General features: G+C 43.8%; 12 non-coding genes and 1 pseudogene across 12 annotated transcripts; all 13 read left to right on the forward strand.

Moving 5' to 3' along the window:
- Positions 1-507: 507 nt before the first annotated feature.
- Positions 508-698, forward strand: LOC141250149 (U2 spliceosomal RNA). Its single transcript, XR_012312493.1, has one exon. It is a non-coding gene; the product is annotated as a U2 spliceosomal RNA (small nuclear RNA).
- A 1121-nt stretch (positions 699-1819) lies between these two features.
- On the forward strand, positions 1820-2010 carry LOC141250160 (U2 spliceosomal RNA). Its single transcript, XR_012312504.1, has one exon. It is a non-coding gene; the product is annotated as a U2 spliceosomal RNA (small nuclear RNA).
- Positions 2011-3131: 1121 nt separating this feature from the next.
- LOC141250172 (U2 spliceosomal RNA) lies at positions 3132-3322 on the forward strand. The gene has a single exon (XR_012312513.1). It is a non-coding gene; the product is annotated as a U2 spliceosomal RNA (small nuclear RNA).
- Positions 3323-4443: 1121 nt separating this feature from the next.
- LOC141250173 (U2 spliceosomal RNA) lies at positions 4444-4634 on the forward strand. The gene has a single exon (XR_012312514.1). It is a non-coding gene; the product is annotated as a U2 spliceosomal RNA (small nuclear RNA).
- Positions 4635-5755: 1121 nt separating this feature from the next.
- LOC141250174 (U2 spliceosomal RNA) lies at positions 5756-5946 on the forward strand. The gene has a single exon (XR_012312515.1). It is a non-coding gene; the product is annotated as a U2 spliceosomal RNA (small nuclear RNA).
- A 6392-nt stretch (positions 5947-12338) lies between these two features.
- On the forward strand, positions 12339-12526 carry LOC141250167 (U2 spliceosomal RNA). Its single transcript, XR_012312510.1, has one exon. It is a non-coding gene; the product is annotated as a U2 spliceosomal RNA (small nuclear RNA).
- Positions 12527-13647: 1121 nt separating this feature from the next.
- Positions 13648-13838, forward strand: LOC141250150 (U2 spliceosomal RNA). Its single transcript, XR_012312494.1, has one exon. It is a non-coding gene; the product is annotated as a U2 spliceosomal RNA (small nuclear RNA).
- A 1121-nt stretch (positions 13839-14959) lies between these two features.
- Positions 14960-15051, forward strand: LOC141250171 (U2 spliceosomal RNA; annotated as a pseudogene).
- A 794-nt stretch (positions 15052-15845) lies between these two features.
- Positions 15846-16028, forward strand: LOC141250169 (U2 spliceosomal RNA). Its single transcript, XR_012312512.1, has one exon. It is a non-coding gene; the product is annotated as a U2 spliceosomal RNA (small nuclear RNA).
- Positions 16029-17152: 1124 nt separating this feature from the next.
- On the forward strand, positions 17153-17343 carry LOC141250166 (U2 spliceosomal RNA). Its single transcript, XR_012312509.1, has one exon. It is a non-coding gene; the product is annotated as a U2 spliceosomal RNA (small nuclear RNA).
- A 1115-nt stretch (positions 17344-18458) lies between these two features.
- Positions 18459-18649, forward strand: LOC141250151 (U2 spliceosomal RNA). Its single transcript, XR_012312495.1, has one exon. It is a non-coding gene; the product is annotated as a U2 spliceosomal RNA (small nuclear RNA).
- Positions 18650-19767: 1118 nt separating this feature from the next.
- Positions 19768-19958, forward strand: LOC141250152 (U2 spliceosomal RNA). The gene has a single exon (XR_012312496.1). It is a non-coding gene; the product is annotated as a U2 spliceosomal RNA (small nuclear RNA).
- A 1121-nt stretch (positions 19959-21079) lies between these two features.
- Positions 21080-21270, forward strand: LOC141250153 (U2 spliceosomal RNA). The gene has a single exon (XR_012312497.1). It is a non-coding gene; the product is annotated as a U2 spliceosomal RNA (small nuclear RNA).
- Positions 21271-21537: the final 267 nt, after the last annotated feature.

Consider the following 21537-nt stretch of genomic DNA (forward strand, 5'->3'; position numbering starts at 1 on the left):
GCGGTCTCTGTGAGCTTCTCAGCGACATTCAGCCAGCCAGGTATCCTGCCTGCAGTAGATGGAATGTGGCAATGGAATGCTGGCTGCGCGTGTCATAATAGGCTCTGAGCCTTTATATACCTGTGCACACCAGCAGCCACCTTCAGTCTGCTGCTGGACAGCCAGCAGCAGCAGCAGCAGCAGGGGAGGTATGTAATCAGCAGCCCTCCTGCTAAGGGTAGACAGCTGCTCGTTCCACCCCACCCCCCGCCTTAATTGGTTCTCCTCCCTTCCAACGGTGTTGAGGCGGGTGGGAACAGCAGGGGGTGAAGGTGCTGTGTTTAAAGAGGTGGAGTTATGCAGATCTAAAACGCGTGGATTGCAGCAGCAGCAAGCCGAAAAGTGCAGGCATGTAAGGGATCTAGAGGTTGACAACATGTCTTCTTAACGGGAGTCCAGGAGCTCATCTCCACAAATGGACTTTTCAGGATCCTTGGGTGGCTCCGTAGTTTGAAACCAATTCTGGTTATCGCTTCTCGGCCTTTTGGCTAAGATCAAGTGTAGTATCTGTTCTTATCAGTTTAATATCTGATACGTCCCCTATCTGGGGACCATATATTAAATGGATTTTTAGAACAGGGAGATGGAAAAAGAGCTTGCTCTGTCCACTCCACGCATTGACCTGGTATTGCAGTATCTCCAGGACCGGTGCACCCCTTCTTTAATGCAGTTTCTAAAATCAGAAAGAATTGAATTCAATGTTTTTTGTTCATTTTGCTTGTTTGTCGGATTTTGGGATGGACTCTTTGGCTTTGCTTTTCTTCTCCTCATTGGATTTTTCATGTTCAAAGTTGCAGAAGCCAGATTACAAGCTCATTTTGGTTCAACTTCAGCAACTGTGCATTGCATTGCCATGTAATGTAATGAAATGCTATCTTTCTAGCTCTCCCTTTTTACTTCCTTTTGGATAAACAGACATATTAGGCAAGCATTTTGGAGCTTTCACCTAAATAACTACAGGTGGTGAGATAAGCTGCACAATATAATTGACCTTTCAGTATATTGTTGCACACACACCATCTATTTAGCAAATGCCCTTGTTATCAACAGCAGCCTTTTAAACTCACCTGAGCTAACAGGTATGTGCACTGGTTACTCTGCTGCGCTTAAAATTTCTTTTTTGGTTTGCTACAATGCCTTTTCTGAAACGTTGTCTCCCTCTGCTGGAACACTGACTTCTTTCATTTAATGCCTGCAGACTATAAAAGAGAACCCAACCCAAAAAGTTTGGTTGATTAGTCTGTGGCATTCTGTTAAACTGTTGCTTATGGCGGTCTCTGTGAGCTTCTCAGCGACATTCAGCCAGCCAGGTATCCTGCCTGCAGTAGATGGAATGTGGCAGTGGAACGCTGGCTGCGCGTGTCATAATAGGCTCTGAGCCTTTATATACCTGTGCACAGCAGCAGCCACCTTCAGTCTGCTGCTGGACAGCCAGCAGCAGCAGCAGCAGCAGCAGGAGAGGTATGTAATCAGCAGCCCTCCTGCTAAGGGTAGACAGCTGCTCGTTCCACCCCACCCCCCGCCTTAATTGGTTCTCCTCCCTTCCAACGGTGTTGAGGCGGGTGGGAACAGCAGGGGGTGAAGGTGCTGTGTTTAAAGAGGTGGAGTTATGCAGATCTAAAACGCGTGGATTGCAGCAGCAGCAAGCCGAAAAGTGCAGGCATGTAAGGGATCTAGAGGTTGACAACATGTCTTCTTAACGGGAGTCCAGGAGCTCATCTCCACAAATGGACTTTTCAGGATCCTTGGGTGGCTCCGTAGTTTGAAACCAATTCTGGTTATCGCTTCTCGGCCTTTTGGCTAAGATCAAGTGTAGTATCTGTTCTTATCAGTTTAATATCTGATACGTCCCCTATCTGGGGACCATATATTAAATGGATTTTTAGAACAGGGAGATGGAAAAAGAGCTTGCTCTGTCCACTCCACGCATTGACCTGGTATTGCAGTATCTCCAGGACCGGTGCACCCCTTCTTTAATGCAGTTTCTAAAATCAGAAAGAATTGAATTCAATGTTTTTTGTTCATTTTGCTTGTTTGTCGGATTTTGGGATGGACTCTTTGGCTTTGCTTTTCTTCTCCTCATTGGATTTTTCATGTTCAAAGTTGCAGAAGCCAGATTACAAGCTCATTTTGGTTCAACTTCAGCAACTGTGCATTGCATTGCCATGTAATGTAATGAAATGCTATCTTTCTAGCTCTCCCTTTTTACTTCCTTTTGGATAAACAGACATATTAGGCAAGCATTTTGGAGCTTTCACCTAAATAACTACAGGTGGTGAGATAAGCTGCACAATATAATTGACCTTTCAGTATATTGTTGCACACACACCATCTATTTAGCAAATGCCCTTGTTATCAACAGCAGCCTTTTAAACTCACCTGAGCTAACAGGTATGTGCGCTGGTTACTCTGCTGCACTTAAAATTTCTTTTTTGGTTTGCTACAATGCCTTTTCTGAAACGTTGTCTCCCTCTGCTGGAACACTGACTTCTTTCATTTAATGCCTGCAGACTATAAAAGAGAACCCAACCCAAAAAGTTTGGTTGATTAGTCTGTGGCATTCTGTTAAACTATTGCTTATGGCGGTCTCTGTGAGCTTCTCAGCGACATTCAGCCAGCCAGGTATCCTGCCTGCAGTAGATGGAATGTGGCAATGGAACACTGGCTGCGCGTGTCATAATAGGCTCTGAGCCTTTATATACCTGTGCACAGCAGCAGCCACCTTCAGTCTGCTGCTGGACAGCCAGCAGCAGCAGCAGCAGCAGCAGGAGAGGTATGTAATCAGCAGCCCTCCTGCTAAGGGTAGACAGCTGCTCGTTCCACCCCACCCCCCGCCTTAATTGGTTCTCCTCCCTTCCAACGGTGTTGAGGCGGGTGGGAACAGCAGGGGGTGAAGGTGCTGTGTTTAAAGAGGTGGAGTTATGCAGATCTAAAACGCGTGGATTGCAGCAGCAGCAAGCCGAAAAGTGCAGGCATGTAAGGGATCTAGAGGTTGACAACATGTCTTCTTAACGGGAGTCCAGGAGCTCATCTCCACAAATGGACTTTTCAGGATCCTTGGGTGGCTCCGTAGTTTGAAACCAATTCTGGTTATCGCTTCTCGGCCTTTTGGCTAAGATCAAGTGTAGTATCTGTTCTTATCAGTTTAATATCTGATACGTCCCCTATCTGGGGACCATATATTAAATGGATTTTTAGAACAGGGAGATGGAAAAAGAGCTTGCTCTGTCCACTCCACGCATTGACCTGGTATTGCAGTATCTCCAGGACCGGTGCACCCCTTCTTTAATGCAGTTTCTAAAATCAGAAAGAATTGAATTCAATGTTTTTTGTTCATTTTGCTTGTTTGTCGGATTTTGGGATGGACTCTTTGGCTTTGCTTTTCTTCTCCTCATTGGATTTTTCATGTTCAAAGTTGCAGAAGCCAGATTACAAGCTCATTTTGGTTCAACTTCAGCAACTGTGCATTGCATTGCCATGTAATGTAATGAAATGCTATCTTTCTAGCTCTCCCTTTTTACTTCCTTTTGGATAAACAGACATATTAGGCAAGCATTTTGGAGCTTTCACCTAAATAACTACAGGTGGTGAGATAAGCTGCACAATATAATTGACCTTTCAGTATATTGTTGCACACACACCATCTATTTAGCAAATGCCCTTGTTATCAACAGCAGCCTTTTAAACTCACCTGAGCTAACAGGTATGTGCGCTGGTTACTCTGCTGCGCTTAAAATTTCTTTTTTGGTTTGCTACAATGCCTTTTCTGAAACGTTGTCTCCCTCTGCTGGAACACTGACTTCTTTCATTTAATGCCTGCAGACTATAAAAGAGAACCCAACCCAAAAAGTTTGGTTGATTAGTCTGTGGCATTCTGTTAAACTGTTGCTTATGGCGGTCTCTGTGAGCTTCTCAGCGACATTCAGCCAGCCAGGTATCCTGCCTGCAGTAGATGGAATGTGGCAATGGAACGCTGGCTGCGCGTGTCATAATAGGCTCTGAGCCTTTATATACCTGTGCACAGCAGCAGCCACCTTCAGTCTGCTGCTGGACAGCCAGCAGCAGCAGCAGCAGCAGCAGGAGAGGTATGTAATCAGCAGCCCTCCTGCTAAGGGTAGACAGCTGCTCGTTCCACCCCACCCCCCGCCTTAATTGGTTCTCCTCCCTTCCAACGGTGTTGAGGCGGGTGGGAACAGCAGGGGGTGAAGGTGCTGTGTTTAAAGAGGTGGAGTTATGCAGATCTAAAACGCGTGGATTGCAGCAGCAGCAAGCCGAAAAGTGCAGGCATGTAAGGGATCTAGAGGTTGACAACATGTCTTCTTAACGGGAGTCCAGGAGCTCATCTCCACAAATGGACTTTTCAGGATCCTTGGGTGGCTCCGTAGTTTGAAACCAATTCTGGTTATCGCTTCTCGGCCTTTTGGCTAAGATCAAGTGTAGTATCTGTTCTTATCAGTTTAATATCTGATACGTCCCCTATCTGGGGACCATATATTAAATGGATTTTTAGAACAGGGAGATGGAAAAAGAGCTTGCTCTGTCCACTCCACGCATTGACCTGGTATTGCAGTATCTCCAGGACCGGTGCACCCCTTCTTTAATGCAGTTTCTAAAATCAGAAAGAATTGAATTCAATGTTTTTTGTTCATTTTGCTTGTTTGTCGGATTTTGGGATGGACTCTTTGGCTTTGCTTTTCTTCTCCTCATTGGATTTTTCATGTTCAAAGTTGCAGAAGCCAGATTACAAGCTCATTTTGGTTCAACTTCAGCAACTGTGCATTGCATTGCCATGTAATGTAATGAAATGCTATCTTTCTAGCTCTCCCTTTTTACTTCCTTTTGGATAAACAGACATATTAGGCAAGCATTTTGGAGCTTTCACCTAAATAACTACAGGTGGTGAGATAAGCTGCACAATATAATTGACCTTTCAGTATATTGTTGCACACACACCATCTATTTAGCAAATGCCCTTGTTATCAACAGCAGCCTTTTAAACTCACCTGAGCTAACAGGTATGTGCGCTGGTTACTCTGCTGCACTTAAAATTTCTTTTTTGGTTTGCTACAATGCCTTTTCTGAAACGTTGTCTCCCTCTGCTGGAACACTGACTTCTTTCATTTAATGCCTGCAGACTATAAAAGAGAACCCAACCCAAAAAGTTTGGTTGATTAGTCTGTGGCATTCTGTTAAACTGTTGCTTATGGCGGTCTCTGTGAGCTTCTCAGCGACATTCAGCCAGCCAGGTATCCTGCCTGCAGTAGATGGAATGTGGCAATGGAACACTGGCTGCGCGTGTCATAATAGGCTCTGAGCCTTTATATACCTGTGCACAGCAGCAGCCACCTTCAGTCTGCTGCTGGACAGCCAGCAGCAGCAGCAGCAGCAGCAGGAGAGGTATGTAATCAGCAGCCCTCCTGCTAAGGGTAGACAGCTGCTCGTTCCACCCCACCCCCCGCCTTAATTGGTTCTCCTCCCTTCCAACGGTGTTGAGGCGGGTGGGAACAGCAGGGGGTGAAGGTGCTGTGTTTAAAGAGGTGGAGTTATGCAGATCTAAAACGCGTGGATTGCAGCAGCAGCAAGCCGAAAAGTGCAGGCATGTAAGGGATCTAGAGGTTGACAACATGTCTTCTTAACGGGAGTCCAGGAGCTCATCTCCACAAATGGACTTTTCAGGATCCTTGGGTGGCTCCGTAGTTTGAAACCAATTCTGGTTATCGCTTCTCGGCCTTTTGGCTAAGATCAAGTGTAGTATCTGTTCTTATCAGTTTAATATCTGATACGTCCCCTATCTGGGGACCATATATTAAATGGATTTTTAGAACAGGGAGATGGAAAAAGAGCTTGCTCTGTCCACTCCACGCATTGACCTGGTATTGCAGTATCTCCAGGACCGGTGCACCCCTTCTTTAATGCAGTTTCTAAAATCAGAAAGAATTGAATTCAATGTTTTTTGTTCATTTTGCTTGTTTGTCGGATTTTGGGATGGACTCTTTGGCTTTGCTTTTCTTCTCCTCATTGGATTTTTCATGTTCAAAGTTGCAGAAGCCAGATTACAAGCTCATTTTGGTTCAACTTCAGCAACTGTGCATTGCATTGCCATGTAATGTAATGAAATGCTATCTTTCTAGCTCTCCCTTTTTACTTCCTTTTGGATAAACAGACATATTAGGCAAGCATTTTGGAGCTTTCACCTAAATAACTACAGGTGGTGAGATAAGCTGCACAATATAATTGACCTTTCAGTATATTGTTGCACACACACCATCTATTTAGCAAATGCCCTTGTTATCAACAGCAGCCTTTTAAACTCACCTGAGCTAACAGGTATGTGCGCTGGTTACTCTGCTGCGCTTAAAATTTCTTTTTTGGTTTGCTACAATGCCTTTTCTGAAACGTTGTCTCCCTCTGCTGGAACACTGACTTCTTTCATTTAATGCCTGCAGACTATAAAAGAGAACCCAACCCAAAAAGTTTGGTTGATTAGTCTGTGGCATTCTGTTAAACTGTTGCTTATGGCGGTCTCTGTGAGCTTCTCAGCGACATTCAGCCAGCCAGGTATCCTGCCTGCAGTAGATGGAATGTGGCAATGGAACGCTGGCTGCGCGTGTCATAATAGGCTCTGAGCCTTTATATACCTGTGCACAGCAGCAGCCACCTTCAGTCTGCTGCTGGACAGCCAGCAGCAGCAGCAGCAGCAGGAGAGGTATGTAATCAGCAGCCCTCCTGCTAAGGGTAGACAGCTGCTCGTTCCACCCCACCCCCCGCCTTAATTGGTTCTCCTCCCTTCCAACGGTGTTGAGGCGGGTGGGAACAGCAGGGGGTGAAGGTGCTGTGTTTAAAGAGGTGGAGTTATGCAGATCTAAAACGCGTGGATTGCAGCAGCAGCAAGCCGAAAAGTGCAGGCATGTAAGGGATCTAGAGGTTGACAACATGTCTTCTTAACGGGAGTCCAGGAGCTCATCTCCACAAATGGACTTTTCAGGATCCTTGGGTGGCTCCGTAGTTTGAAACCAATTCTGGTTATCGCTTCTCGGCCTTTTGGCTACGATCAAGTGCTTTATTGCAGGAGATTGTGGTTGAAGGGCACTCGGGTACCCCTCTCCTTGGCCTGGCAGGATCGTCCACTTTGGTGGACTTAACCTGCTTGCTGCTATTAGGGAGAGGGCTTAGTCCCAGGTAACGAGTTGCGATCCCCCAGCTTCCAGGTGTTTTTCGCTGCAAGAACACTGGGAGCGCAGATTGCAAGCGGCTGCAATTTGCAACCTTGTTGCGTTTTTCCATGGAGGTTGACCCTAACCTCGTGCCTCTTTATGCGAGGCTAAAAAACTCTATCCGAGTTCACTTCACGGCGGGTGGCTCGGATATGAGGAAATTAGGGTATGTAGTCCAGGACGTGCTCAGGAACCTTCTTGGCGTACAAAGGAATGAAATTCTCTCCATCCAGGATTATCCCAGAAGAGGTGACTATGACATCACATTCACCGGAGAAGGTATTTTTAGAGATGTACTAGAAAAGTTAAAAAAAGTTGAAAATAGTCCTGTTTTGAAAGGGATACAAATTGTTGAGCACGTCCTGGATGAGGTAAGACTGGTTATTGTAAAAATATTTTAGCCCTTTGTTTCTGCTCCAGAAGTAATGTCATTTCTAGCAATTTATTTTAAAAGTGTTAAATGTATTGGGAAGATATTAAACGAATATAACATATGGACATCTAAGTGGAAATTCCTTGTGAAGTGTACAAGAGATCCAAATACACCAGGTGGTATACGGCTCCCCCCTGCCCGTTTCAAAATTGGGCAAACAAATGGGGATTTCTTCTTTTCTGGGATGCCAGTATATTGCAGAAATTGTGGGCGCTATGGTCATTCAAAAGAAAACTGTCATGTATCATGTAGAAATTGTGCTAGTGAAGAACATGAGACAAAAGAATGCCCTAAGGAAAAGAAATGCAGTTTTTGCCAGACTCCAGGTCACTTTTATTTTTCTTGCCCTCACAGATTTCGGGAAGATGAGCAAAAGGGGAAGTCCAAGACGTCCGACCAAGGACCAAAAGATCAGACCACCCCTCAGGAGGAGGAACAACAACCTGGAGCCTCTGGAGACAATAAGGGCGTACCAAATAGTGAAGTGTCTCCAGAGTCTATGACAGGTAAAATACCAAATCCCAAAACCTGGCTGCAGGACCTGCGGGAGTCCAAAAGGAGGGCTGAGAAGGAGCAGAAGGGCACTACTGGTAAGGTCAAAAGGGACCGGCAAAAGGCCGACACAGAAGCCCATGCCCAGTCTGGGTCTCCTAGTGCTGAGGGCGCTGAGTGGATAAAGGTGGGTCCTAAGAAAAAGAAAAAGGGTGGTTCGGAGGAGGCAGCAGGAGGTGAACAGATGGACACTTCTCCAGAAGGGGACGTGGACGCTGGACCCTCAGGGGTTTCGGTCTCCGCTGCTACAGGTGGGGACCGGGATCTTGCTGCCTCTGAAGAGTCAGAGGCTCTGCCTTGTGCGCAACCTCCTCCTATAGGACGACCTTCTACAGGTCAAACAGGGGCGGCGGAACCCCTCGGGGACCCACCTGATGAGGAACTGCATGGCCAGCCAATGGAGACCCAGCGGGTTCTGCCAGCCAGCCCTCCGAGCTATGCCAGTGTAGCGTCGGGTTTATATAAATGTGGTAATCTTTCCTCCTCCACGGAGACTCTCGTGACGATACTATCAGATGAGGAGGGAGGCGCAAGCCCAGTGGTCTGATCAGGTTCATCGGACAGGTAAATCCGTTGCTCTTAGTTACCTAATTAAAATTTCTACATTTTCTAATGATGGCTGAACTCAAAGGTATTTCCCTCAACGTGAGAGGCATAAAATCTAACACGAGAAGAACTGCTCTTTTTAATTTTTTTACGTGTTTTACTGCATCTGTATTTTTTCTGCAAGAATGTAATATCCCACATGAAATGTCATATCAAAAATATAAAGATGAGTGGAAGTGTGGGCCATCTGTCTGGTCCGGATCCAATGCTGCAGGATCAGCGGGTGTAGCCATACTTTTTAAAGGGAACGTTTTAATTGATTTTATTCAGGAAATTTTACCAGGTCGTATTTTATTAGTGAAAGCTTTTATTGATGGTATTAGATGGCAGTTTTTAAATTTTTATGGATCCCCAGAGAAAAATGAAACAGCCGAAATGCTTGATCTTTTACCATTATTTATTAATAACTCTGAACCTTTTATCTTAGCAGGGGATTTTAATTGTGTTTTAAAAGGTGAAAACCGGCGCTCCAGCTCTGTAAGCAGGAACTACGATAAAACCTCAGGTATGCTACATGATATAGTCAAAGATGCTAAATTGAAAGACATATATAAAGAGTGTCATAGTGACAGCACAGAGGACGCCGGTTTCACTTGGAGCAATGCTAATTGTAGCTCTAGGATTGATTTTATTTTTGGTTCAGATAAAACAATACCTGCCAAATGTGAAGTTTTAACTAATATATTTTCAGACCATAAACTTTTATCCTTTACCATAAAAGTAAATGACAACAAAAAATGTGGTAAGAAAAGCTGGAAAATGAACGTATCCCTTTTAACCGACCCGCAGATTTTATCAGATTTTATTGAGTTTTATAGGAAATGTAGAAAAGGGAAAAAAACAAATGAGACTATGAGTGTATGGTGGGATAGAATGAAAGTAAAAATAAAAGACTTTTTTATTAAAAAGAGTATATGTAGAGCCAAAGAAAAATATGAAGAATATAGAATTTTAAATACCCGCCTACAAACATTATTTAAGCTCAGAGACAATGGGATAGATGTACAAGTTGATATTTCAAACTTAAAAGAAGAGATTTCAAAATGGCTAGAACAAAAAGGAAAAGAGATCATTTTTCGTTCTAGAGTACAACATATAGAAGAAAATGAAAAGTGTTCCAGATATTTTTTTAGGAAAAATAAAAAAGAAAAAGTGATAATTGACCATATAGATGGTGAGAATAATATAAAAAATATGCTGGGTAAAGTTGAGGTTTTTTTTTCTAATCTTTTTAATGGAAAAAATATAGATAATAAACTAATGGATGATTCGCTGCAAGGACTAACAGCTGTTTTAGATCCCGCATCCCAAGAGTTTTTATCCCAAGTTTTAACGGAACAAGAAGTGTTAAAAACTATTAAAAGTTTTAAAACTGGAAAGGTCCCTGGTCCTGATGGCATCCCAATAGAATTTTATGTATGTTTTTATGATATTTTAAAAGATGATTTGTTTTATTTGTTTACTGAGGTTTTTAATAATAAGGTTTTATTAAATTCCTGGAAGAAAGGTGAAGTCTCCCTCCTATACAAAAAAGGCGATAAATCAAAATTAGAAAACTGGAGACCAATAACACTTTTAAATTGTGACTATAAAATAATGGCTAAAATTTGTGCAAATCGTCTAAAAGAAGTCATCAGCAAAGTTATTCATTCTAATCAAGTGTGTGGGGTGCCGGGGCGCAGTATATGGGACAATCTGAATTTAGTGAAAGACTGTATTGAGGATGTGAAAGACAGAAAGGGGAAAATGGCGATTTTATCTATTGATTTTGAAAAAGCATTTGACCGTGTCTCACACTTTTATCTTTTTAAAGTTTTAGAGAAAATGGGCATACCAGAAGGGTTTTTACTATCGCTTAAAGCATTTTACAAGGATTGTACAAGTAAGATTTTAGTGAATGGTTTTAAGACACAAGAGGTATTTTTACGGTCAGGGGTGAAACAGGGATGCCCTCTGTCCCCCCTACTGTTTATCTGTGCACTGGAACCAATGTTATGTGCAATACGCCAAAATAAACAGATATGCGGTGTCCCTCTGCCTGGAAGCGGTGGTTTGGAGGCCAAGGTTGTAGGCTACATGGATGACGTGGCGGTCTTGTGTACAGATGCACCATCACTTACGGCCACTCTCCATCAAGTGCAATCCTTTTGCCTAGCTTCTGGTTTTAAAATCAATTTTAATAAGTGTAACATTTTAAGTGTTGGGGGGATGATTTTACGTGATGTACCAATTAATGTCTCCGAATCCATTTCCATTTTAGGTATATCATTCACTGAAAATAATGATGGTTATAATAGTTGGGAAACAGTTACACAGAAAGTAAATACGAAAATATGTATGTGGAACATGAGGAGACTTACAATGGAGGGTAAAGTATTGGTTTTAAAGATGGTGATTTTACCTCTTTTATTGTATCTTAGCATGGTTTTCCCCCCGCCTGTTAATGTTTTAAAAAAGATAACCAAAACCTGTTTTACCTTCTTTTGGAACTCAAAAATGGAAAAGCTGAAAAGAGAAATCGTGATGAAATCAAAAGTAAAAGGTGGTAAAGATTTTCCAGATTTTAATAGGTTTCTTTTAATCCATCTGTTCGTTTACTGTTTTAATGCCCTTTTTAAGAATCACTATTGGTCCTTTTTTATGCGTTTTAATACAGGATTTTTTATGAGAAAGTTTGGATGGTATGAAGTTAATATATCTGTGCCCCATGCTTTTAATTTGTCGACGAATTATGAGATTTTAAGGAAAATAGTGTCCGATTTTAATTTAGGGACTAAGAAAATAGAGGAATTAAGAAATAGTAAGAAACTAATTAAAGAAATACGTAAAAGTGAGGAAATATGTAATGTTGACAGATATGATGATGACAAATCTATGTCTATCTGGAAAATGATTAACGTTTTTTATCTTTTTAATGAACAGAGAGATCTGGCTTGGAGTTGCATGCACCGCTGTCTTCCTTGCCGGGCATTCCAATACAGAAGAGGATTTGTGAGGTCTGCCATCTGCCCAAGAGCCGGATGCCAAGAAGAGGAAACGGTGGAACATCTATTATGGACATGTAATTTTGCAAAGGATTTCTGGAGAAGACTGCTCCCCCTACTGGAAAGGGTGGCAGACCTCAAGGACTTTACATATAAAACTGTGCTATACGGACTTATGGAATGCCCCACAATGGACCAGTACACAATGGCTTGGAAGACAGTGAACTGCGCCAACTCATCTCTCTGGAAAGCGCGCAACATTGCTATTTTTAAACAAGATGTTTTATCAGTGAATGATGTTTTAAGTTTATGTTTATGTGAAATGTATACTTATTATTTAATTGACAAAAAGAAGAATGTACATATTTCCAAAAAATGGCTTGTTGACCAATGGAACCTAATTATTTAAAATCTTTGTATTTTTTTGTTTTGTAAATTTCATTTGTCTTTTAACGTTTGGTATTTGTTAAATTATGCTTGTAATTTGTTAAAGTTTTAATAAACGGTTTTATCCCTCTGCAGGGGATAGCCAAATTAAAAAAAAATCTGTTCTTATCAGTTTAATATCTGATACGTCCCCTATCTGGGGACCATATATTAAATGGATTTTTAGAACAGGGAGATGGAAAAAGAGCTTGCTCTGTCCACTCCACGCATTGACCTGGTATTGCAGTATCTCCAGGACCGGTGCACCCCTTCTTTAATGCAGTTTCTAAAATCAGAAAGAATTGAATTCAATGTTTTTTGTTCATTTTGCTTGTTTGTCGGATTTTGGGATGGACTCTTTGGCTTTGCTTTTCTTCTCCTCATTGGATTTTTCATGTTCAAAGTTGCAGAAGCCAGATTACAAGCTCATTTTGGTTCAACTTCAGCAACTGTGCATTGCATTGCCATGTAATGTAATGAAATGCTATCTTTCTAGCTCTCCCTTTTTACTTCCTTTTGGATAAACAGACATATTAGGCAAGCATTTTGGAGCTTTCACCTAAATAACTACAGGTGGTGAGATAAGCTGCACAATATAATTGACCTTTCAGTATCTTGTTGCACACACACCATCTATTTAGCAAATGCCCTTGTTATCAACAGCAGCCTTTTAAACTCACCTGAGCTAACAGGTATGTGCGCTGGTTACTCTGCTGCGCTTAAAATTTCTTTTTTGGTTTGCTACAATGCCTTTTCTGAAACGTTGTCTCCCTCTGCTGGAACACTGACTTCTTTCATTTAATGCCTGCAGACTATAAAAGAGAACCCAACCCAAAAAGTTTGGTTGATTAGTCTGTGGCATTCTGTTAAACTGTTGCTTATGGCGGTCTCTGTGAGCTTCTCAGCGACATTCAGCCAGCCAGGTATCCTGCCTGCAGTAGATGGAATGTGGCAATGGAACGCTGGCTGCGCGTGTCATAATAGGCTCTGAGCCTTTATATACCTGTGCACAGCAGCAGCCACCTTCAGTCTGCTGCTGGACAGCCAGCAGCAGCAGCAGCAGCAGCAGGAGAGGTATGTAATCAGCAGCCCTCCTGCTAAGGGTAGACAGCTGCTCGTTCCACCCCACCCCCCGCCTTAATTGGTTCTCCTCCCTTCCAACGGTGTTGAGGCGGGTGGGAACAGCAGGGGGTGAAGGTGCTGTGTTTAAAGAGGTGGAGTTATGCAGATCTAAAACGCGTGGATTGCAGCAGCAGCAAGCCGAAAAGTGCAGGCATGTAAGGGATCTAGAGGTTGACAACATGTCTTCTTAACGGGAGTCCAGGAGCTCACCTCCACAAATGGACTTTTCAGGATCCTTGGGTGGCTCCGCAGTTTGAAACCAATTCTGGTTATCGCTTCTCGGCCTTTTGGCTAAGATCAAGTGTAGTATCTGTTCTTATCAGTTTAATATCTGATACGTCCCCTATCTGGGGACCATATATTAAATGGATTTTTAGAACAGGGAGATGGAAAAAGAGCTTGCTCTGTCCACTCCACGCATTGACCTGGTATTGCAGTATCTCCAGGACCGGTGCACCCCTTCTTTAATGCAGTTTCTAAAATCAGAAAGAATTGAATTCAATGTTTTTTGTTCATTTTGCTTGTTTGTCGGATTTTGGGATGGACTCTTTGGCTTTGCTTTTCTTCTCCTCATTGGATTTTTCATGTTCAAAGTTGCAGAAGCCAGATTACAAGCTCATTTTGGTTCAACTTCAGCAACTGTGCATTGCATTGCCATGTAATGTAATGAAATGCTATCTTTCTAGCTCTCCCTTTTTACTTCCTTTTGGATAAACAGACATATTAGGCAAGCATTTTGGAGCTTTCACCTAAATAACTACAGGTGGTGAGATAAGCTGCACAATATAATTGACCTTTCAGTATATTGTTGCACACACACCATCTATTTAGCAAATGCCCTTGTTATCAACAGCAGCCTTTTAAACTCACCTGAGCTAACAGGTATGTGCGCTGGTTACTCTGCTGCGCTTAAAATTTCTTTTTTGGTTTGCTATAATGCCTTTTCTGAAACGTTGTCTCCCTCTGCTGGAACACTGACTTCTTTCATTTAATGCCTGCAGACTATAAAAGAGAACCCAACCCAAAAAGTTTGGTTGATTAGTCTGTGGCATTCTGTTAAACTGTTGCTTATGGCGGTCTCTGTGAGCTTCTCAGCGACATTCAGCCAGCCAGGTATCCTGCCTGCAGTAGATGGAATGTGGCAATGGAACGCTGGCTGCGCGTGTCATAATAGGCTCTGAGCCTTTATATACCTGTGCACAGCAGCAGCCACCTTCAGTCTGCTGCTGGACAGCCAGCAGCAGCAGCAGCAGCAGCAGGAGAGGTATGTAATCAGCAGCCCTCCTGCTAAGGGTAGACAGCTGCTCGTTCCACCCCACCCCCCGCCTTAATTGGTTCTCCTCCCTTCCAACGGTGTTGAGGCGGGTGGGAACAGCAGGGGGTGAAGGTGCTGTGTTTAAAGAGGTGGAGTTATGCAGATCTAAAACGCGTGGATTGCAGCAGCAGCAAGCCGAAAAGTGCAGGCATGTAAGGGATCTAGAGGTTGACAACATGTCTTCTTAACGGGAGTCCAGGAGCTCATCTCCACAAATGGACTTTTCAGGATCCTTGGGTGGCTCCGTAGTTTGAAACCAATTCTGGTTATCGCTTCTCGGCCTTTTGGCTAAGATCAAGTGTAGTATCTTTCGAAAAGGCGGTTTTGGATGTTGGCCGCCCTAGTAGATTGATACATTATGCACACTGGGGTTTAGGCGCTTGTTAGTACGCCAGGTGGCTAATATAGTCATCTGGTGGAAAGCATGGCCCCCCAGGATCGACGCCATTGGGCCGGGGAAGATCGAAAGCCCGAAGTGTGAAGTGCCCCAGGAGTGGTGACCCTGGGGTGCCTTAACTCACTGGGATTGGGAACCCCACTTGAGTTTATGGCACATTTGCACAAGCACTTTAAATTTTCTTTCTTCGCACACACCCTTATTCCGGGCCTTCTGGCCTTAGGATGGGGAATTTTTCAATTCCCGGTCGAAGGTCCGGGCAGTATTATACTGTGAAACCTTCACTATTTATTTAATTTCTTTGTCACTGTGTGTCCACTTATTCACGTGTGTCACGTCCTACTAGGATTTTGTCGGGATGCGGTTCCCTTACGGGTTCCTCTCTTGGCAGGTCTAGGGGGGGAGTGTGTGGCCATCAGGTTCCGCTCCCCCCTGAACCCCCCTGGCTCTCCTCTTTCGGGAGGAGAGCGTTGTTGGCTCCCCTCTTCCGGGAGGGGAGCACAGTCTTTGGCTCCCAGTGCCTTGCTCGGGTGAGAACTCGGGCAGGTGCTGGGGGTAAGATTGGGTCGCCTCTGGCTCCGGCTGGAGGTGGCTATTTGTCCCTGTTCCTCGCTGTGGCCTTCTGGCTCGGAGGGACGGGGAATGGTTTGGGGGACCCTTCTCCTTTTGGAGAGGGTTTCAAGAAGACCAGCATCCTAGTGCACTTTTTTTGTGGCACTTGTCACTTTTTTAAGCGCACTCGGGTTTTGTACACGAATTCGGGCTTTCGATAAAAAAAAAAAAAAAATCTGTTCTTATCAGTTTAATATCTGATACGTCCCCTATCTGGGGACCATATATTAAATGGATTTTTAGAACAGGGAGATGGAAAAAGAGCTTGCTCTGTCCACTCCACGCATTGACCTGGTATTGCAGTATCTCCAGGACCGGTGCACCCCTTCTTTAATGCAGTTTCTAAAATCAGAAAGAATTGAATTCAATGTTTTTTGTTCATTTTGCTTGTTTGTCGGATTTTGGGATGGACTCTTTGGCTTTGCTTTTCTTCTCCTCATTGGATTTTTCATGTTCAAAGTTGCAGAAGCCAGATTACAAGCTCATTTTGGTTCAACTTCAGCAACTGTGCATTGCATTGCCATGTAATGTAATGAAATGCTATCTTTCTAGCTCTCCCTTTTTACTTCCTTTTGGATAAACAGACATATTAGGCAAGCATTTTGGAGCTTTCACCTAAATAACTACAGGTGGTGAGATAAGCTGCACAATATAATTGACCTTTCAGTATATTGTTGCACACACACCATCTATTTAGCAAATGCCCTTGTTATCAACAGCAGCCTTTTAAACTCACCTGAGCTAACAGGTATGTGCGCTGGTTACTCTGCTGCGCTTAAAATTTCTTTTTTGGTTTGCTACAATGCCTTTTCTGAAACGTTGTCTCCCTCTGCTGGAACACTGACTTCTTTCATTTAATGCCTGCAGACTATAAAAGAGAACCCAACCCAAAAAGTTTGGTTGATTAGTCTGTGGCATTCTGTTAAACTGTTGCTTATGGCGGTCTCTGTGAGCTTCTCAGCGACATTCAGCCAGCCAGGTATCCTGCCTGCAGTAGATGGAATGTGGCAATGGAACGCTGGCTGCGCATGTCATAATAGGCTCTGAGCCTTTATATACCTGTGCACAGCAGCAGCCACCTTCAGTCTGCTGCTGGACAGCCAGCAGCAGCAGCAGCAGCAGCAGCAGGAGAGGTATGTAATCAGCAGCCCTCCTGCTAAGGGTAGACAGCTGCTCGTTCCACCCCACCCCCCGCCTTAATTGGTTCTCCTCCCTTCCAACGGTGTTGAGGCGGGTGGGAACAGCAGGGGGTGAAGGTGCTGTGTTTAAAGAGGTGGAGTTATGCAGATCTAAAACGCGTGGATTGCAGCAGCAGCAAGCCGAAAAGTGCAGGCATGTAAGGGATCTAGAGGTTGACAACATGTCTTCTTAACGGGAGTCCAGGAGCTCATCTCCACAAATGGACTTTTCAGGATCCTTGGGTGGCTCCGTAGTTTGAAACCAATTCTGGTTATCGCTTCTCGGCCTTTTGGCTAAGATCAAGTGTAGTATCTGTTCTTATCAGTTTAATATCTGATACGTCCCCTATCTGGGGACCATATATTAAATGGATTTTTAGAACAGGGAGATGGAAAAAGAGCTTGCTCTGTCCACTCCACGCATTGACCTGGTATTGCAGTATCTCCAGGACCGGTACACCCCTTCTTTAATGCAGTTTCTAAAATCAGAAAGAATTGAATTCAATGTTTTTTGTTCATTTTGCTTGTTTGTCGGATTTTGGGATGGACTCTTTGGCTTTGCTTTTCTTCTCCTCATTGGATTTTTCATGTTCAAAGTTGCAGAAGCCAGATTACAAGCTCATTTTGGTTCAACTTCAGCAACTGTGCATTGCATTGCCATGTAATGTAATGAAATGCTATCATTCTAGCTCTCCCTTTTTACTTCCTTTTGGATAAACAGACATATTAGGCAAGCATTTTGGAGCTTTCACCTAAATAACTACAGGTGGTGAGATAAGCTGCACAATATAATTGACCTTTCAGTATATTGTTGCACACACACCATCTATTTAGCAAATGCCCTTGTTATCAACAGCAGCCTTTTAAACTCACCTGAGCTAACAGGTATGTGCGCTGGTTACTCTGCTGCGCTTAAAATGTCTTTTTTGGTTTGCTACAATGCCTTTTCTGAAACGTTGTCTCCCTCTGCTGGAACACTGACTTCTTTCATTTAATGCCTGCAGACTATAAAAGAGAACCCAACCCAAAAAGTTTGGTTGATTAGTCTGTGGCATTCTGTTAAACTGTTGCTTATGGCGGTCTCTGTGAGCTTCTCAGCGACATTCAGCCAGCCAGGTATCCTGCCTGCAGTAGATGGAATGTGGCAATGGAACGCTGGCTGCGCGTGTCATAATAGGCTCTGAGCCTTTATATACCTGTGCACAGCAGCAGCCACCTTCAGTCTGCTGCTGGACAGCCAGCAGCAGCAGCAGCAGGAGAGGTATGTAATCAGCAGCCCTCCTGCTAAGGGTAGACAGCTGCTCGTTCCACCCCACCCCCCGCCTTAATTGGTTCTCCTCCCTTCCAACGGTGTTGAGGCGGGTGGGAACAGCAGGGGGTGAAGGTGCTGTGTTTAAAGAGGTGGAGTTATGCAGATCTAAAACGCGTGGATTGCAGCAGCAGCAAGCCGAAAAGTGCAGGCATGTAAGGGATCTAGAGGTTGACAACATGTCTTCTTAACGGGAGTCCAGGAGCTCATCTCCACAAATGGACTTTTCAGGATCCTTGGGTGGCTCCGTAGTTTGAAACCAATTCTGGTTATCGCTTCTCGGCCTTTTGGCTAAGATCAAGTGTAGTATCTGTTCTTATCAGTTTAATATCTGATACGTCCCCTATCTGGGGACCATATATTAAATGGATTTTTAGAACAGGGAGATGGAAAAAGAGCTTGCTCTGTCCACTCCACGCATTGACCTGGTATTGCAGTATCTCCAGGACCGGTGCACCCCTTCTTTAATGCAGTTTCTAAAATCAGAAAGAATTGAATTCAATGTTTTTTGTTCATTTTGCTTGTTTGTCGGATTTTGGGATGGACTCTTTGGCTTTGCTTTTCTTCTCCTCATTGGATTTTTCATGTTCAAAGTTGCAGAAGCCAGATTACAAGCTCATTTTGGTTCAACTTCAGCAACTGTGCATTGCATTGCCATGTAATGTAATGAAATGCTATCTTTCTAGCTCTCCCTTTTTACTTCCTTTTGGATAAACAGACATATTAGGCAAGCATTTTGGAGCTTTCACCTAAATAACTACAGGTGGTGAGATAAGCTGCACAATATAATTGACCTTTCAGTATATTGTTGCACACACACCATCTATTTAGCAAATGCCCTTGTTATCAACAGCAGCCTTTTAAACTCACCTGAGCTAACAGGTATGTGCGCTGGTTACTCTGCTGCGCTTAAAATTTCTTTTTTGGTTTGCTACAATGCCTTTTCTGAAACGTTGTCTCACTCTGCTGGAACACTGACTTCTTTCATTTAATGCCTGCAGACTATAAAAGAGAACCCAACCCAAAAAGTTTGGTTGATTAGTCTGTGGCATTCTGTTAAACTGTTGCTTATGGCGGTCTCTGTGAGCTTCTCAGCGACATTCAGCCAGCCAGGTATCCTGCCTGCAGTAGATGGAATGTGGCAATGGAACGCTGGCTGCGCGTGTCATAATAGGCTCTGAGCCTTTATATACCTGTGCACAGCAGCAGCCACCTTCAGTCTGCTGCTGGACAGCCAGCAGCAGCAGCAGCAGCAGGAGAGGTATGTAATCAGCAGCCCTCCTGCTAAGGGTAGACAGCTGCTCGTTCCACCCCACCCCCCGCCTTAATTGGTTCTCCTCCCTTCCAACGGTGTTGAGGCGGGTGGGAACAGCAGGGGGTGAAGGTGCTGTGTTTAAAGAGGTGGAGTTATGCAGATCTAAAACGCGTGGATTGCAGCAGCAGCAAGCCGAAAAGTGCAGGCATGTAAGGGATCTAGAGGTTGACAACATGTCTTCTTAACGGGAGTCCAGGAGCTCATCTCCACAAATGGACTTTTCAGGATCCTTGGGTGGCTCCGTAGTTTGAAACCAATTCTGGTTATCGCTTCTCGGCCTTTTGGCTAAGATCAAGTGTAGTATCTGTTCTTATCAGTTTAATATCTGATACGTCCCCTATCTGGGGACCATATATTAAATGGATTTTTAGAACAGGGAGATGGAAAAAGAGCTTGCTCTGTCCACTCCACGCATTGACCTGGTATTGCAGTATCTCCAGGACCGGTGCACCCCTTCTTTAATGCAGTTTCTAAAATCAGAAAGAATTGAATTCAATGTTTTTTGTTCATTTTGCTTGTTTGTCGGATTTTGGGATGGACTCTTTGGCTTTGCTTTTCTTCTCCTCATTGGATTTTTCATGTTCAAAGTTGCAGAAGCCAGATTACAAGCTCATTTTGGTTCAACTTCAGCAACTGTGCATTGCATTGCCATGTAATGTAATGAAATGCTATCTTTCTAGCTCTCCCTTTTTACTTCCTTTTGGATAAACAGACATATTAGGCAAGCATTTTGGAGCTTTCACCTAAATAACTACAGGTGGTGAGATAAGCTGCACAATATAATTGACCTTTCAGTATATTGTTGCACACACACCATCTATTTAGCAAATGCCCTTGTTATCAACAGCAGCCTTTTAAACTCACCTGAGCTAACAGGTATGTGCGCTGGTTACTCTGCTGCGCTTAAAATTTCTTTTTTGGTTTGCTACAATGCCTTTTCTGAAACGTTGTCTCCCTCTGCTGGAACACTGACTTCTTTCATTTAATGCCTGCAGACTATAAAAGAGAACCCAACCCAAAAAGTTTGGTTGATTAGTCTGTGGCATTCTGTTAAACTGTTGCTTATGGCGGTCTCTGTGAGCTTCTCAGCGACATTCAGCCAGCCAGGTATCCTGCCTGCAGTAGATGGAATGTGGCAATGGAACGCTGGCTGCGCGTGTCATAATAGGCTCTGAGCCTTTATATACCTGTGCACAGCAGCAGCCACCTTCAGTCTGCTGCTGGACAGCCAGCAGCAGCAGCAGCAGCAGCAGGAGAGGTATGTAATCAGCAGCCCTCCTGCTAAGGGTAGACAGCTGCTCGTTCCACCCCACCCCCCGCCTTAATTGGTTCTCCTCCCTTCCAACGGTGTTGAGGCGGGTGGGAACAGCAGGGGGTGAAGGTGCTGTGTTTAAAGAGGTGGAGTTATGCAGATCTAAAACGCGTGGATTGCAGCAGCAGCAAGCCGAAAAGTGCAGGCATGTAAGGGATCTAGAGGTTGACAACATGTCTTCTTAACGGGAGTCCAGGAGCTCATCTCCACAAATGGACTTTTCAGGATCCTTGGGTGGCTCCGTAGTTTGAAACCAATTCTGGTTATCGCTTCTCGGCCTTTTGGCTAAGATCAAGTGTAGTATCTGTTCTTATCAGTTTAATATCTGATACGTCCCCTATCTGGGGACCATATATTAAATGGATTTTTAGAACAGGGAGATGGAAAAAGAGCTTGCTCTGTCCACTCCACGCATTGACCTGGTATTGCAGTATCTCCAGGACCGGTGCACCCCTTCTTTAATGCAGTTTCTAAAATCAGAAAGAATTGAATTCAATGTTTTTTGTTCATTTTGCTTGTTTGTCGGATTTTGGGATGGACTCTTTGGCTTTGCTTTTCTTCTCCTCATTGGATTTTTCATGTTCAAAGTTGCAGAAGCCAGATTACAAGCTCATTTTGGTTCAACTTCAGCAACTGTGCATTGCATTGCCATGTAATGTAATGAAATGCTATCTTTCTAGCTCTCCCTTTTTACTTCCTTTTGGATAAACAGACATATTAGGC

The sequence above is a fragment of the Phyllobates terribilis genome, unplaced genomic scaffold, assembly GCF_046119375.1.
Source record: "Phyllobates terribilis strain yellow unplaced genomic scaffold, ASM4611937v1 Scaffold_5419__1_contigs__length_51816, whole genome shotgun sequence".
Classification (NCBI taxonomy): Eukaryota; Metazoa; Chordata; class Amphibia; order Anura; family Dendrobatidae; genus Phyllobates; species Phyllobates terribilis.